Source organism: Crocodylus siamensis, chromosome 1, assembly GCF_052110815.1.
Source record: "Crocodylus siamensis isolate JL-2025a chromosome 1, ASM5211081v1, whole genome shotgun sequence".
NCBI classification, from domain to species: Eukaryota; Metazoa; Chordata; order Crocodylia; family Crocodylidae; genus Crocodylus; species Crocodylus siamensis.
The window spans coordinates 53,763,810-53,778,669 of NC_143395.1; positions in this window are offsets into that span (position 1 = coordinate 53,763,810).

The following is a 14,860-nucleotide window of genomic DNA, read 5'->3' on the forward strand; positions in this document are numbered from 1 at the left end:
CACCTTGAGAAGCTGGATACCTTCAAGTCAGCTGGCCCTGACAACCTGCACGCCAGGGTACTCAAGGAGCTGGCGAGCGTCATAGCCCAGCCCCTGGCACGGATTTTTGAAAACTCCTGGTGCTCTGGTGTAGTGCCCGAAGACTGGAAGAAGGCCAATGTGGTGCCGATCTTCAAGAAAGGGAAGAGAGTGGATCTGGCTAACTACAGGCCCATTAGCCTGACTTCTATCCTGGGGAAGATCTTAGAAAAGTTTATTAAGGAGGCCATCCTTGATGGACTGGCCCAGGCTAACATTCTAAGGGACAGCCAGCACGGGTTTGTTGCGGGTAGGTCTTGTTTGACCAATCTCATTTCCTTCTATGACCAGGTGACCTATCACCTGGACAAGGGAGAAGAGATTGATGTCATATATCTTGACTTCAGAAAAGCTTTTGATCTGATATCCCATGATCACCTCTTGGCCAAACTACCCAGTTGTGGCCTTGGCTCCACCACGATCCGCTGGCTGGGAAATTGGCTTCGTGGTCGGACCCAGAGGGTTGTGATTGATGGCAGTCACTCATCATGGTGCCCTGTGACCAGTGGGGTCCCTCAAGGCTCTGTCCTGGGAGCCATACTGTTCAACATCTTCATTAACGATGTGGACATTGGAGTCAGGAGTGAACTGGCCAAGTTTGCCGATGACACCAAACTTTGGGGCAAAGCATCCACGCCAGAAGATAGGCGGGTGATCCAGGCTGACCTGGACAAGCTCAGCAAATGGGCAGATGAGAACCTGATGGTGTTTAACACCGATAAATGCAAGGTTCTCCACCTTGGGAGGAAAAACCTGCAGCACCCTTATAGGCTCGGCAGTGCTACGTTGGTTAGCACTACAGAAGAAAAAGACTTGGGGGTCATCATTGACCACAAGATGAACATGAGCCTCCAATGCGATGCTGCGGCTAGTAGAGCGACCAAAATGCTGGCGCGCATCCATAGATGCTTCTTGAGCAAATCCTGGGACGTCATTCTCCCCTTGTACTCGGCCTTGGTGAGGCTGCAGCTGGAGTACTGCGTCCAGTTTTGGGCTCCACAATTCAAAAAGGATGTGGAGAAGCTTGAGAGAGTCCAGAGGAGAGCCACGCGCATGATCAGAGGTCAGGAAAACAGATCTTACGATGACAGGCTGAGAGCCATGGGACTCTTTAGCCTGGAAAAGCGCAGGCTCAGGGGTGATCTGATGGCCACGTACAAGTTTATCAGGGGTGACCACCAGGATCTGGGGGAACGTCTGTTCACCAGAGCGCCCCAAGGGATGACGAGGTCGAACGGTCACAAACTCCTGCAAGACCGTTTCAGGCTGGACATAAGGAAGAATTTCTTTACTGTCCGAGCCCCCAAGGTCTGGAACAGTCTGCCAGCAGAGGTGGTTCAAGCACCTACATTGAACACCTTCAAGAGTAAATTGGATGCTTATCTTGCTGGGATCCTATGACCCCAGCTGACTTCCTGCCCTTTGGGCAGGGGGCTGGACTCGATGATCTCCCGAGGTCCCTTCCAGCCCTAATGTCTATGAAATCTATGAAAGTAGACAAAGATTATGATATCATAGGGATAACGGAGACCTGGGGGAACTTCACCTATGGTATAGAAGGCTATATCTTGTGCAGGAAAGATTGTGTTGGGAAGAGGGGTAGGAGTGTAGCTCTGTACATGAAGGAGCAGTACACCTACATTCAAACTGAGTTTGCAAACTAAGGAGGGTGTCTTGAGACCCACTGGGTTAAAATACAGGGGGAGCGTGGGTAGGGGGATATAATTGTAGGAGTCTATTACAGACCTACCAAACAAGAGGATGAGCTGGATCATGAATTCAATAGGAAACTGGATGAGGTTGCATGCTTCTGATGTATGGTCATCATAGGGGACTTCAACCTCCCTGACATCTCATGGGAAGAGCACATGGCAATATCTAACTGGTCGCATAGCTTCCTCAGTTTTGTTGATGAGCTCTACCTAATGCAAGGGGTTTATGGGCCAACTAGGGGAAAGGCACTGCTGGATCTGGTACTGGCCGATGATCTGGTGAGCAAATCTGAGGATCGAGAAGAAGCTTGGTGACAGTGACCATGATCTGATCACTTTCTCTGTCTAACACAGGGTGGGTAAATCTATAAATAAAACAAAAACCCTCAACTTTGGGAAGGTTGACTTTCACAAACTCAGGAGACTGGTCCGTCAGGCACTAAGAGGCCATGGCCCCTTTAGAAAATGGAGTCCATGAGGAAAGGCTGTTCCTTAAGAACATAATCCTTGAAGCACAAGGAAAATTCATTTCACCCTGCAGGAAATGCAGTCAGTGGGCTTGGAAACTCCCTTGGCTTAATAGGGAACTTTTGGACCTCCTGAAACTAAAAAGAGAAGCCTACACCAGATGGAAAACAAGAAACATCACCAAAGAGGACTACACAATACTAGCCCACACCTGTAGAGAGTGGACCAGAAAAGCCAAGGCAGAAACCAAATTTAGGCTAGCCATGGGAATCAAAGATGAGAACAACAAGTCCTTCTTCAGATATGTGGGAAGTCGGAAAAAGAACAAAGGCAACATTGGACCCCTGCTAAATCAAATGGGGCAGCTGATATATGACACTCACTAAAATGCCAATCTAAATGATTACTTTGCAACAGTATTCCATGTACCCAGGGGAGTCACCATTTCTGACAGGACACAAAGCATCCAGGGGGTGGGAGATGGGCCCACAATTGACATAGATCAAGTGAGGGAACACCTTGAGAGGCTTGACATCCATAAGTCCACAGGTGCAGATGGAATGCACCTAAGAGCCCTGAAAGACAACATAGCATGTCCTATGGCAAAGATATTTGAGAACTTGTGGCTCTCAGGAGAGGTACCAGAAGACTGGAAAGAGCCAACATGGTCCCAATCTTCAAAAAAGGAAAAAAGGAAGATCCAGGGAATTACAGGCCAATCAGTCTGACATTCATCCCTGGGAAGATCCTGGAGAAAATCATCAAAGGTTCCATCAGCAACAGGCTAATGGAAGACAACTTTCTGAGTGCCAGCTAACATGGCTTTGTTGCTGGAAGGTCTTGCCTGACCAACCTTGTCTCCTCCTACGACCAGGTGATGCACTGCCTGGACAAGGGAGATGAGGTTGATGTCATATATCTGGATTTCAAGAAAACCTTTGACTTGGTCTCCCATGATGTCCTCATGGTTAAGCTGGGGAACTGCAGCCTCGACCATCCCACCATCCAATGGCTGGAGAACTGGCTCTGGGGTTGGACCCAAAAAGTATTAGTTGATGGAAGCATATCAACATTGGGCAAGGTGACCAGTGGTCCCTCAGGGCTCAGTAGTCATACCAGTACTCTTCAATATCTTCATTAATGATCTAGATTCAAGTGTCAGATGCAGATTAGTAAAGTTTGCAAATGACACTAAACTGCGGGGAAAGGCGGTCATACTGGAGGATAGGCTGGGGATCCAGGCCAACCTGAACACTCTTGCAAAGTGGGCAGACCAAGACCTGATGGCATTCAACCTAGAGAAGTACAGGGTGCTCCACCTTGGGAGGAAAAACCAGCATCATACTTACAGGCTCTGCAGTGCTACACTCACTTGCACTATAGCCAAAAGAGACCTGGGGGTCCTGACTCACAAGATGAATATGAGCCACCAATGTGCTGCTATGGCCAGCGAACCAAACCAAACCAAACCAAACCCTGGAATGCATCCACCAATGCATTTCAAGCAAAACTAGGGATATCATCTTCCTGCTTTACTCAGCCTTAGTGAGGAATAAGCTGGAGTACTGAGTCCAGTTCTGGGCCCTCCACTTCAAGAGGGATGTGGATAAGCTCAAGACAGTCCAAAGGAGAGTCACTTGCATGGTCAAAGGCCAAGATATCAAGCCTTATCAGGAGAGGCTAACGGACATGGGGCTCTTTAGCCTGGAGAAGAGAAGGCTCAGAGAGGACTTGGTGGCAGCCTACAAGTATATAAGGCTCTGGGAGAACAATTGTTCACCAGGGCTCCCCTAGGGATAACAAGATCTAATGGCCACAAACTTCTGAAAGGCTGATTTAGACTGGACATAAGGAAAAACTTCTTTTTCAGACAGTCCGAGTGTCCAGGTTCTGGAACAGACTCCCCCCCAGGTGGTGCAAGCACCTACTGTGGACTCTTTCAAAAAGTGTTTGGATGATTATCTTGCTGGGATCATTTGACCCTGGAGGACTTCTTGCCTAAGGCAGAGGGGCTAGACTCAGTGATCTTGTGAGGTTCTTCCAGTGTAAACAGTGTGAGTCCTGGCCCAGTCATAATAGTGATTACACATGCGTAGGATGGCTAGAGGCTAGAAGTCTCTGGAACATCTGAACTTCTGATCTTGATGATGCTATGACCTACTTAGGAAAATGAGGCATGTGCAGTTGAAACTTTGCTATATAACCAAAGAATGGTAACTTTATGTTAAAAAATTATAAAGTGATAATGAATAAGAGTAGTCCAAAAAAATGATACTGTTGAATGGCATTGATTGATTGAGATGTGCAAGCAGTGATTGGACCATGGTATGATTGGCAGGTGGTGTAAGGTGGCCACTACAAAAGCTAGCGTGAGGCACTGTCTCGGTGTGTGTGTGTGTGTGTGTGTGTGTGTGCACATGTCTGTGTGTGCATGAGTGTGCAGGAGCACGCATGCATGTCTGCGTATGTGGTGAAAAGCATGTGCCGAGAAGCTGTGTGAGCTGAGTATGAGATCCTGAGCGTTTTGTGTCATGTTGTCTTGCTGGAGAGGATGGGAAGATTGGGAGCGCGGGTGCTGAGCACTGTGTGTGTGGGGACATCAGAATTCTCTACCTGAGATACTCGCCTTCATTTCCCATAGGACGGCTAAAGCATCACCTTTCCCTTTTGAGGTCTCCAAGTACTCCACTTGTGAAGGAAAGGGTAGAAATCCCCTCCCTGACAGGGATCTGACAGGAGGCCCTGAAGCCTGGGTGTCAGTATCCTTGGCTGCCACCACTGGTGACAGGCCAGTATGGCTCTCTGTACATATTTGTATATAGTGTTCTGTTAAGTGTCTCTTAATTAGTTCATGTTGCTATGATTACTGTTATTTTTGTCTTGTAATACAGATTGTTTATTAACCCTTACTTTGGTGTTTGTATTCATTTATAGTAGTGGGCCTCAGGGTGGGGCTGGGCCCCAGGCCAATACTCTGAGGGATTAACCCTTTCAGGTACATGCAAATCATACAACCCTAGCACAGTAGAGGTCTAACAAACCTCTGCCCCTTTAATTACCATAGCCCTTGTGCCATGCCAGTCTTCACCAGCCCCTAATGTCTATAAATATATGAATCTATGAGAACAGAATTCAAGAATCCCTGGTACAAGATTCCGAACCATTGACTCCTCCTTGTACTCTGTCTTTTTGCCCCAGGCTGTTAGGGTAGTGCTCGGAGAGGTTGGAGCTATAGGTATGAATACTTTTCAGGCTGGGCCAGAACTGACCCCAGGTCTTTTCCTTTGTGGGCAAAGATCCTACTCATTCTAGGCTATTATATAATGAGGTGGGTGTCACTACCATCTCTTTTTACTTCTACAAAAATGCTGAGGCAATTACTTTTTTGAGGAGTCTGATTCTATTGACACATATCTCAGAACACACTTATTGTCTGATGATAGCTCAACAGGGGCTTGCAGAATTACAATATTTTAATTAGGCCCCACTCCCTTTATCTGGTTCTAAATACCTAGTTCTTTTATTAGTTCTAAGCCCTAAATAATAACAGGCTACTGCAAGCTACATATTTAGGCATATATGTCCTTAAGTGTGTTGCATGGTTAACTAATGATACAAGAAGTATTGTTTATTACATTGTCCATATTAAAGCAAGAAAATAAAACTTTTCCTGTATGTTCTTTTTTATTTTTTTTTTTGAGGGAAGGGAAAAATTAGTGCTAAACTGCAGAAAACTACACATGGTAGCAACTGAATAATCAGTACATTTTGTGAAATCAATTGAAAATTAATTTGTTTGTCAGGTATGAAATTAAGTACATCAAGAAAAAAAAACCCCACGCCTGGAATGTTATGACATGAAAATTCATTTTTTCTTCGTGTTTAAAAGAATATTTTAAGGTAATCATATCCTAGACTCTACACATGATTCCCTTTTGCCATTATTTCTAGCATAGAACGTAAACATTATATTTTAGTCTCAAAACACAATACATTAAAACCATTTAAGGATGCCTTATCAATTAGATCAGCCAAATAGTAGTAATACTATAATTCTGCATATAAAAAGTTTCATGTGTGAAACTTTTACTGCAACTAACAGTAAGATTGTTATGTTGCTCCATTTTTGCATTTCCCTGAAGGAGGAAAAGCTTGTTTTAACTTTAATAAATTATTATATTCCATTTGGCATTTCCCCCATATTGTTTTGTACTTTGATATATAATGTGTTTGGTTCCCTAAATTTCCATATACTATCTCATTATCTACAATGTTTAGCATTACCATATGTAGTATTGCTACTATCATAGTAGTATACTAATTTGTTTGTCTAATTCATAGTTTCACAGGGTCAGATTGTCTTACAAACTGCAGATTCCCAGAGTCCAGCCTATTCATCTGATAGCCTACATTACAAACATGATTTCCCCAGGACATCATATACATTTTCTCAGGTCTAGAACTGAGTGAATGCTGACTGTAACAGGGTCCCCGACTGGAGCCCTGTTACTTGGGGAAAATCCCCACAGCTGGCAGTCATGATGCCCAGGGAGGGGCAGGGTGGGGGGGGAGAAGATTCCCAATGCCACTGGTGAGCCAATGGGACTTGGCTTCTGGGAATAAAGGAAGGAAGAGGCCCTGGAAAAAATGCCTTTAGGCACTTAGAGAGTGAAGAGGAGGGTCATCTGAGACCTCAGAGAAAAAATAAGGAGAAGAGCCAGGTAGCCACCAGATGGCCAGTACCAATTCATAAAACTCCAGCCACTGTGGTGAGTCAAAGGGAAGGAGTTGTGGGTCTGGGCAGTGATGTGGTGCAGCGTGCTAGAGTGGAGAAGAGCTCCCTGGTTGGGATATGAGAGGGGAAGCAGACAGCAACCCCAAAGGGAAAGGGCAAGACTATCCCAAAGTTTTGGCACTGGCACCAGCAGCTAAGGTGCTCCCAGAGCCGAGCCGGCTCAAACCGTGGAGAGGTGGTAAGAGATGTGGCCAGCCCCCACTGCTAAGAAGGCAGTTAGCAGCTATTAAGCCAGCTGGAGTGACTCGCACCCAGGGCGACTGGGTCAGGACTCCCACTGGTTAAGACCCACAGAGGGAGAACAGCCAGAACCGCCCCTCACAGTAACTGGCAGGAGATACAAGGCCTCGTTTGCATAGGCCGATAATGAGGTAATTAGCACTGGGAGTCCCCCAGCCAGCACTTACCTTTAGGACAGTGAAGCTGGTGATCTTTCCTCAAGCACAAGCATGACTCTAAGCAGTAGGAGGGGGGCAAACTGCTGCCTGTGGTCTGGGCCTCTGTAAAAGAAAGACAAGAGAATAAAGCACCTGGAAATCCGTGACCGGTCAAGCGTCATTACTCCACGGGAACCTATTAACACTCCATCTCTTTCCTCCCTTAATAAGATCAAAGTCATGGTAGGCAAGAACCAGAGGAACGGGCGGTACGCTGGAGACCCAGTAACACTGACAGTTAATGTTCATGAATATCTATGCAAGTAAAATAAATACATTCATTTCATCTGGAATACTGCATCCAGTTCTAGGCACCACACTTCAAGAAGGATATGGAGAAGCTTGAAAGAATCCAGAGAAGAGCCACTCCTATGATTAGAGGCCTGAAGAGCAAGCCATATGAGGAAAGGCTGACAGATATGGGTCTGTTCAGCCTAGAAAAGAGAAGACTTTTGTGGGGATTTGGTGCCAGCTTACAAATATATCAGGGGAGAGTAGCAGGGGCTAGGCAAACAACTATTCACAAAAGTACCCCAGAAAACCAGAAGCAATGGTCATAAATCCTAGAAGAAGGTTTCAGACTGGATATAAGGAAAAACTTCTTCACAGTTCATGATATCAGAATCTGGAAGAGACTCCCAGCCAGGGTGGTGCATGCACCTACCCTGGAAATCTTCAGAAGAAGACTGGACACACATCTTGCTGGGGTTATTTGACCCCAGCACTCTTTCCTGCCCAGAGCATGGGGCTGGACCTGATGATGAGGTGCCTTCCAGCCCTAAACGTCTGTGAACTTGTTTGTGCCCTTTTGCGTTCACTTTCTGTGAAGATTTGAGTGACTGGTCATTGATCACTTTTTGCCTGACAAGAGTTACCAATAACCTGTCAAGAAATAGGAAACAAACACACATTGAAATGTCAGTATTATGTCATCTAGAATGTCTGTTTTCATGTTCATTGATTTTACAGTATCCATTTTATCTTTACAGTCATATTTCAGCCATTTGAGCAAATTAAATACATATTATCTAGTTATTCATTAGCTCAGGAAATCTGAATGTTTTGTGTCTTTAATAATTAGAATTAAGGAAAGATCAAGAATCCCCATGGCCTTAATTTGACATACATGTAATTCTCCTGTGATTATATTTAAGACTAAAGGGAAACTTTCCATTTTAATATAAGTTGTTCCAACCTACTGGAAAGTATGTTTAACATATTTTAGTATTAGCTTGGAAGTCAGAAGAATGCATGCATATGAGAATAAGTAACTATATAACTTTATTTCTAATTATAATCAACGTTTTTACATTGTTCTCTATTCAGCTATTAAATGTCATAATATGCCAGTTCTCATTACGCATTTGAATTTTTCTTTTTTCATCTTAGCTCAAAACAGGATATGTTGAAAAGGTCAGAGAAACCAACTGATCAGCATTACCAAAGGCCAAATTAATTCCTTTTGCAGTCAAATGAACTTAGAAAAGGATGGTATTTAAAGTCTATAACCATTTGTAATTCTTTCACCATCTAAAATGAGCATCAACTGCTTTTCATCTTACCAATATTGGAATGTTAGCTACAATTAAACAAATCTTGGCCCAGGAGGTTAAATATTCCTTTGAGCAAAGTATCACAAATCTAGATAAAGTAACACAGAAATTGATGTCCTATGTGTTCTACCATGTCCTATGTGTTACTGAGCAACAAAAATAAATATTTATAATTTATAATAGAATGATTATAGATTGGCAAAGACAAGCTAATACATTCCTGACAGGGTCTAAATGTCCATAGAATTGATCACTGAATATTTAATTTTGCCAGCTTCAGTCTTGCACATTTCCTACCCATCATGAAAAAAAAATTCTGATTAACAAGCTGGAACTATGTTCTAGTGCATTCACAAAGCAAACTGTTAAAGCAGGTAATTAAAAAAAGCATACTATAGCTATGGTATTTGTTTTTGACTTAGTGGACACATCTACACAAGATGCTTTACTCAAGATTAGAGCTTATTACAGTGCAGTAAGCATCAGAGTCTACACATGCAAACACTTACTGCATAGTAATTTGCTCTAATTGTGAGTAAATTTGCTACCTGTAAATACAAGTAGCAAATTTACTCTTAATTACTTATTGTACAGAACAGCATAACTAGATGGCTTACCAGGAGTAAATGTGCATCAGAGAGCTTCCAGCTCCACTTCCTGATCACAATTGGGGAGTATTCTAAAGTAAACTGATGCCCCATTGTTTGCACATGTAGACGCACCCAGTTTTCTGGAATATTGGAGTGATATACTAAAGTTGTGTTGATTAGCTTAGCACTTCATGTGGGCATTTTAGACTTTTAAAAGTAAAGGATAATTTGCAATTTGAGCATATTCTCTTCCTCTCCTCAAAGAGGCAAATCATGCTGTGGTGATCATGTGTGGTGTGTCTTTTCTATATAACAAAACTTACCCTAATCTGCTATAGATGCTTGTGTGTTTATAAATCATAGAATTGGGTTGGAAGGGATCTCAAGGGACAATTGTACTTGACTAAATCATCCCTATGAAGAGTCTATATAACCTGTTCTTAAAAATATCTAGGAATGATGCTTCCAAAACTGCTATGGCTAGTCTGTTCTAGTGCTTAAGCACCTCATAAAGAAAAACATTTGTGAACAGGTTAAAAATGGGTATGCTGAGGTAGAATCATAAGCTTTTTCTCTTTATGAACAACGCAGTTTGGTACATTGTTCATGCCAATCCTTGCCATTGTACAATCATTCTATTATGGAATTTATTCCTGTTGCCTAGTAACACATGAGATAAAACACATAGGTCTCATCAATTTATATGTGACTTTGTGTCTTTATCTTTTTCTGATACTTTTTCCAAGGAATATTTAACCTACTGATTACCCTGCCTGAAGAATACTATCTTATAGAATCACAGAATCACAGAAAATGAGGGTTGGAAGGGACCTCAGGAGGTCATCTAGTCCAACCCCTTGCTCAAAGCAGGGCCATCAGCAACTAGATCATCTCAGCCAAGGCTTTGTCTAGTTGGATCTTTAAAGGATGGAGATTCCACAACCTCTATGGGTAACCTGTTCCTGTACTTTACTACCCTCCTAGTAAGAGAGTTTTTCTTAGTATCTAATATAAGCTTCCCCTGCTGCAACTTGATACCATTGCTCCTTGCTTTGTCATCTGCTACCACTGAGAATAGTCTAGCTCCATCTTCTTTGGAATCACTGTTCAGGTACTTGAAGGCTGCTATTAAATCTCTCCTTGGTCTTCTCTTCTCCAAACTAAATATGCCTCAGCCTCTCTGCATAAGTCATGTTTTACAACCCCCTAACCATTTTCATTGCCCCCTACTGGACTCTCCAATTTGTTTACTTCCTTTCTGTAGTGGAGGGCCCAAAAGTGGACACAATACTCCAGATGTGGCCTAACCAGTGCTGAATAGAGGGGAAGAATGACTTCCCTCAGTCAGCTGGCAACACTTCTACTAATGCAGCCTAGTATACCATTAGCCTTCTTCACAACAAGGGCAGCACATTGTTGGCTCATATTCAGCTTACTCTCCACTATAAATCTGAAGTCCTTTTCTGCAGAGCTGCTCCTGAATCAATTAGTCCTCAGCCTGTATCAGTGAATAGGATTGTTCCATCCTAAGTATAGACTTTGCACTTCTCCTTACTGAACCTCATGAGATTTCTTTTGGTCCAATCTCCCAATTTGTGAAGGTTTATTTGGATTCTACCCCTACCCTTTAGCATATCTACTGCTCCCCCCAGCTTGGTTTCATCTACAATTTTTCTGTGGGTGTACTCCATCCCATTTTCTAGGTCATTGATGAAGATATTGAACAAAAATATCCCTAGGACCAACTCCTGAGGTACTCCACTTGATATTAGCTGCCAGCTAGACATTGAGGCATAGATAACTACTCTTTGAGCCTGACAGTCCTTGCAGTTGTATATCCACTTTACAGTCCATTCATCCAATTTGTACTTCCTAAACTGGGGCTAAGGCATGGGTGGCCAATTATTTTGGGTGCCTCACTTAATGAGTTTTGGTGAGGCATTAAGGGCCTTAAGGTATCCTGACCTCCTGGCAGGTGCCCTACACCCTGTTTGCCATCTTGTGATTAGAAGCCTTGCCTCCTAACTCCTGACCTGTGCTGTTGGGAGTCTTTCCCTTGCCCAGGAAGTATTATTTTTGGGGCAGGCAGCAGTTTGCTTGTATATTTTGTGTGGAGGGGTAGTGGGGTGTTGTTGGGGGATGTGGCTGGAGGATGTGTGGGGTGTAGGTATTGTTACCAGATTTGCCCGCTACTTTGGGGTGTGCTCATGTGTTAGGGCTAGGGTCTTGGTAATTCTATTAATGTGCTGCCTGTGTTACTGGTGTTTCTATATGGAGCTGTATCTCTCCCCCTGCAAGCCATCACCCCCAATGGAGCTATCTTGCAGGACTCAGTTTCAGTGGGGCTGGGTTCCTCCAGTCCCCAAATCAGTCATACACACAAACACACACAGATTAACGTGACACGCCTGACCTGGCTGGGTTGATCAGCATGGACAGGCTGACACCCTCATATGCCAAGGATCAGTTCATCAGAGCAACAATAACCACAGGCAGACACAAGCACACAGTTAAACAGAATACCTCTGAATCTGGCTGGGTGTCCAGATGACACCCTCATGGGCCAGCATTCAGTTCATTAAGGCACGTCTGAGCCAAACTGGGTCAATCAGCCTGTACAAGCTGATCCCTTTATGTGTTTCAAACTCAGCACATCCCAATCTTTTAGTCTCTTGATGAGAAGACCCCACAGTATTTTTGGGCTTCACAGGGATCTTTAGTTTAGGTAAAAGGAGCGTTGCTGCTGAGTAAGTGGGAGAAAGAGAAGTAAAGAAGGAAAAATATACCCAATTACCACCAGATGACTATAAAAGTTATTTATTGCTAAGAAGATGAAATATATAATGACAATAGTAGTAACAGACATGCAAAGGAAAAACAAACAGTTACAGTATACCCTGGTTTCACTAAGTATCTGGGGAAACTTAGCTCAAGCTTAACTAATACAGTTCAAGTTCAGAAATCTATACTTAGAGAGAAAGAAGAGAAAATAGAGAGAAAGCTGGGATCTCACCAGTCCAAGGCACTCAGGTTGCAAAGCTGACAGGTCAAAGTTCTCAGCATGGTCCTTGAAGGGAGATGATCTGCCTCCTGTAGCCTCTCCAGAAGAAAGCAGGTGGTGTCAGCACGCACACTGCTGCTTCTTTTACAGATTTTTATCCCCTCAGTTCAGCTTCTTTCAAGCATTCTCAATAGTGTAAATCAAATTGTCTTTTCTATTGACAAGGGGTTATCTGATTGGAACATCTCAGGAACTTGATTGATACTCAGGAAACACCTACTTGGGAGCCAGCTTGACATTCCTATGGATAGCAGATATACTTGATGGGATATTCCCGGGTGTCTTCAGAAACAATAGATTGTAGCATCAGGGTCTTGGATTTTTACTTCCTGTGAACAAGCCTCAGCTTAGCATGACTTTTCCAGATCTTACTATAGTCTTTTAACAGAAATAAGGCACTTATTGGAGTGTTCATAACCTGTTGTGGAGAGGACTTCCACCAGTCGTCTCAGGAAAAGTATGACAACACTTGTGGACAGGGCTTCAACAGGCCGGATGCTGTGATGAACCCTGTACCATTGTTCAAATGTTATCCATACCCCTTCAGACTCGGACTAGTGCCTCAGCATTCCCTAACCCAGCAACAAAGTTTTAGCCAATTAAGTTTACATAGGCCTCCCATAGTGGGACTGGGGAATGTACGGCCCGAGATGCCTTTTAAACTTACTTTTGCTTAGAGGTGTGTGTGTGTGTGGGGGGGGGGGAACAAGTCCTTTTTAAATCCAGATTAGAACTTGTTTGATAAATGCTAAGCTGGGTGTGAGGGTTGATTAGCATTTGGAACACAGCTTCCCCATCATGCAGTGCTCCCCTGCTTTGCTGATCCCAGAATTCACTGCAGTCTCTGCTTCAGGATTTCTGTTCTCCATCTCTCATGTAAATGAATGGTCATCTGTTCCCATCCCTGATGCAAATGAGACCTAGGGCAGTTATTTCACTTTTGTCACCCTTATCTGGAGGGTTTTAGGTGCGTCTCTCACTGCATCTTAATCAGTTTCTGTTTAGGTAGCGGAGGGGGAGGGAATTCTTTGTGAGTCGGACAGTCTGTGTCCTGTGTCAGGGTTCCCCAAGAACATGGAGCTGACAGGTAACAGTATGGTGCAGGTGTGGTGTGTGAGGCTGTAAGAGAGGGATGTGTGTGGGGTGTGTATGAGTGTGGTTGAGGTGTGGCATGTGTGGGACTTCTATGTGTGTGTAGGTATGGTGCGGATGGGGTGTGTTTGGGGTTTACATAGATGTGTGTGAAATATGTGGGACCATGTGTGGGCATGATAAGGAGGAAGTGTGTGGGTGCACGTGTGGGGAGGTGTGTGTGTGAGATGTGGGTATATGTATGGAAGTATGCGGGTGTGGGATGTGTGCAGGGGGTCTGGGGTTTGTGTGTGGTTGAAGTGTGGGTTATGTTGGTGGGGGTGTATGGAGCACTGCAGCAAGGACAGGAGGAGTTGCTGGAAGCTAGGGGATTCCAGCAATTCTCTGGGCAGTGGCAGCAGCAGCTGTACTTAGTGAAGCAGTCCAGGCAGCAGGTAGAGGAGAAGCTGCAGCGTTAAGGGGAGAGGGTGGGCTTTGCCTGCAACTCACTCTGGTCCTGCTAGTGCAGGGCAAGGAAGTGTGTGTGGATGGAGGGAGGAAGGGAGCATGAAGGAGCTTGGCTACTCACAAAGCCCCAACAAGTAAGTAGGAACAGATAGGAGGGGGCGAGCAGCAACAGGAGCCAGCATGCACTTGGTGCTGCCCCACCCAGCAGCCAGGTGAGAGAGAAACAACAACAGCCATAGCCAGCACAGGCTCAGCTGCAGCCCCATTGGACAGATGTGGGACAGAAACTAAGACAGCTGGTGATGCCAAGCTCAGCTCCCTGCCCCACCCCTCTCTTCCATTAGCTTCTGTTGCTAACAGCAATGACAGCTGCTTTCCTGCCCTTTCCTGAGTTGCTAGAGGCTGAGAGAGCCTAGCAGCTCCCTGGGCAGTGGCAGCAACAAGAGTCCTGCTCAGAAGCTGTGCCTGCTGGTGGGGGAGGCTGGGAGCACAGCACACTCTGCCTCAGGTGGGACTCAGCCCCAAGCAGAGAACATGAGGGGTAGCTGTGGTTGGGGCTGGATACAGTACATTGGTGGGTGCCTGCCTGTGGGCCAGATCTGATCATTTTGCAGGCTGGATCCAGCC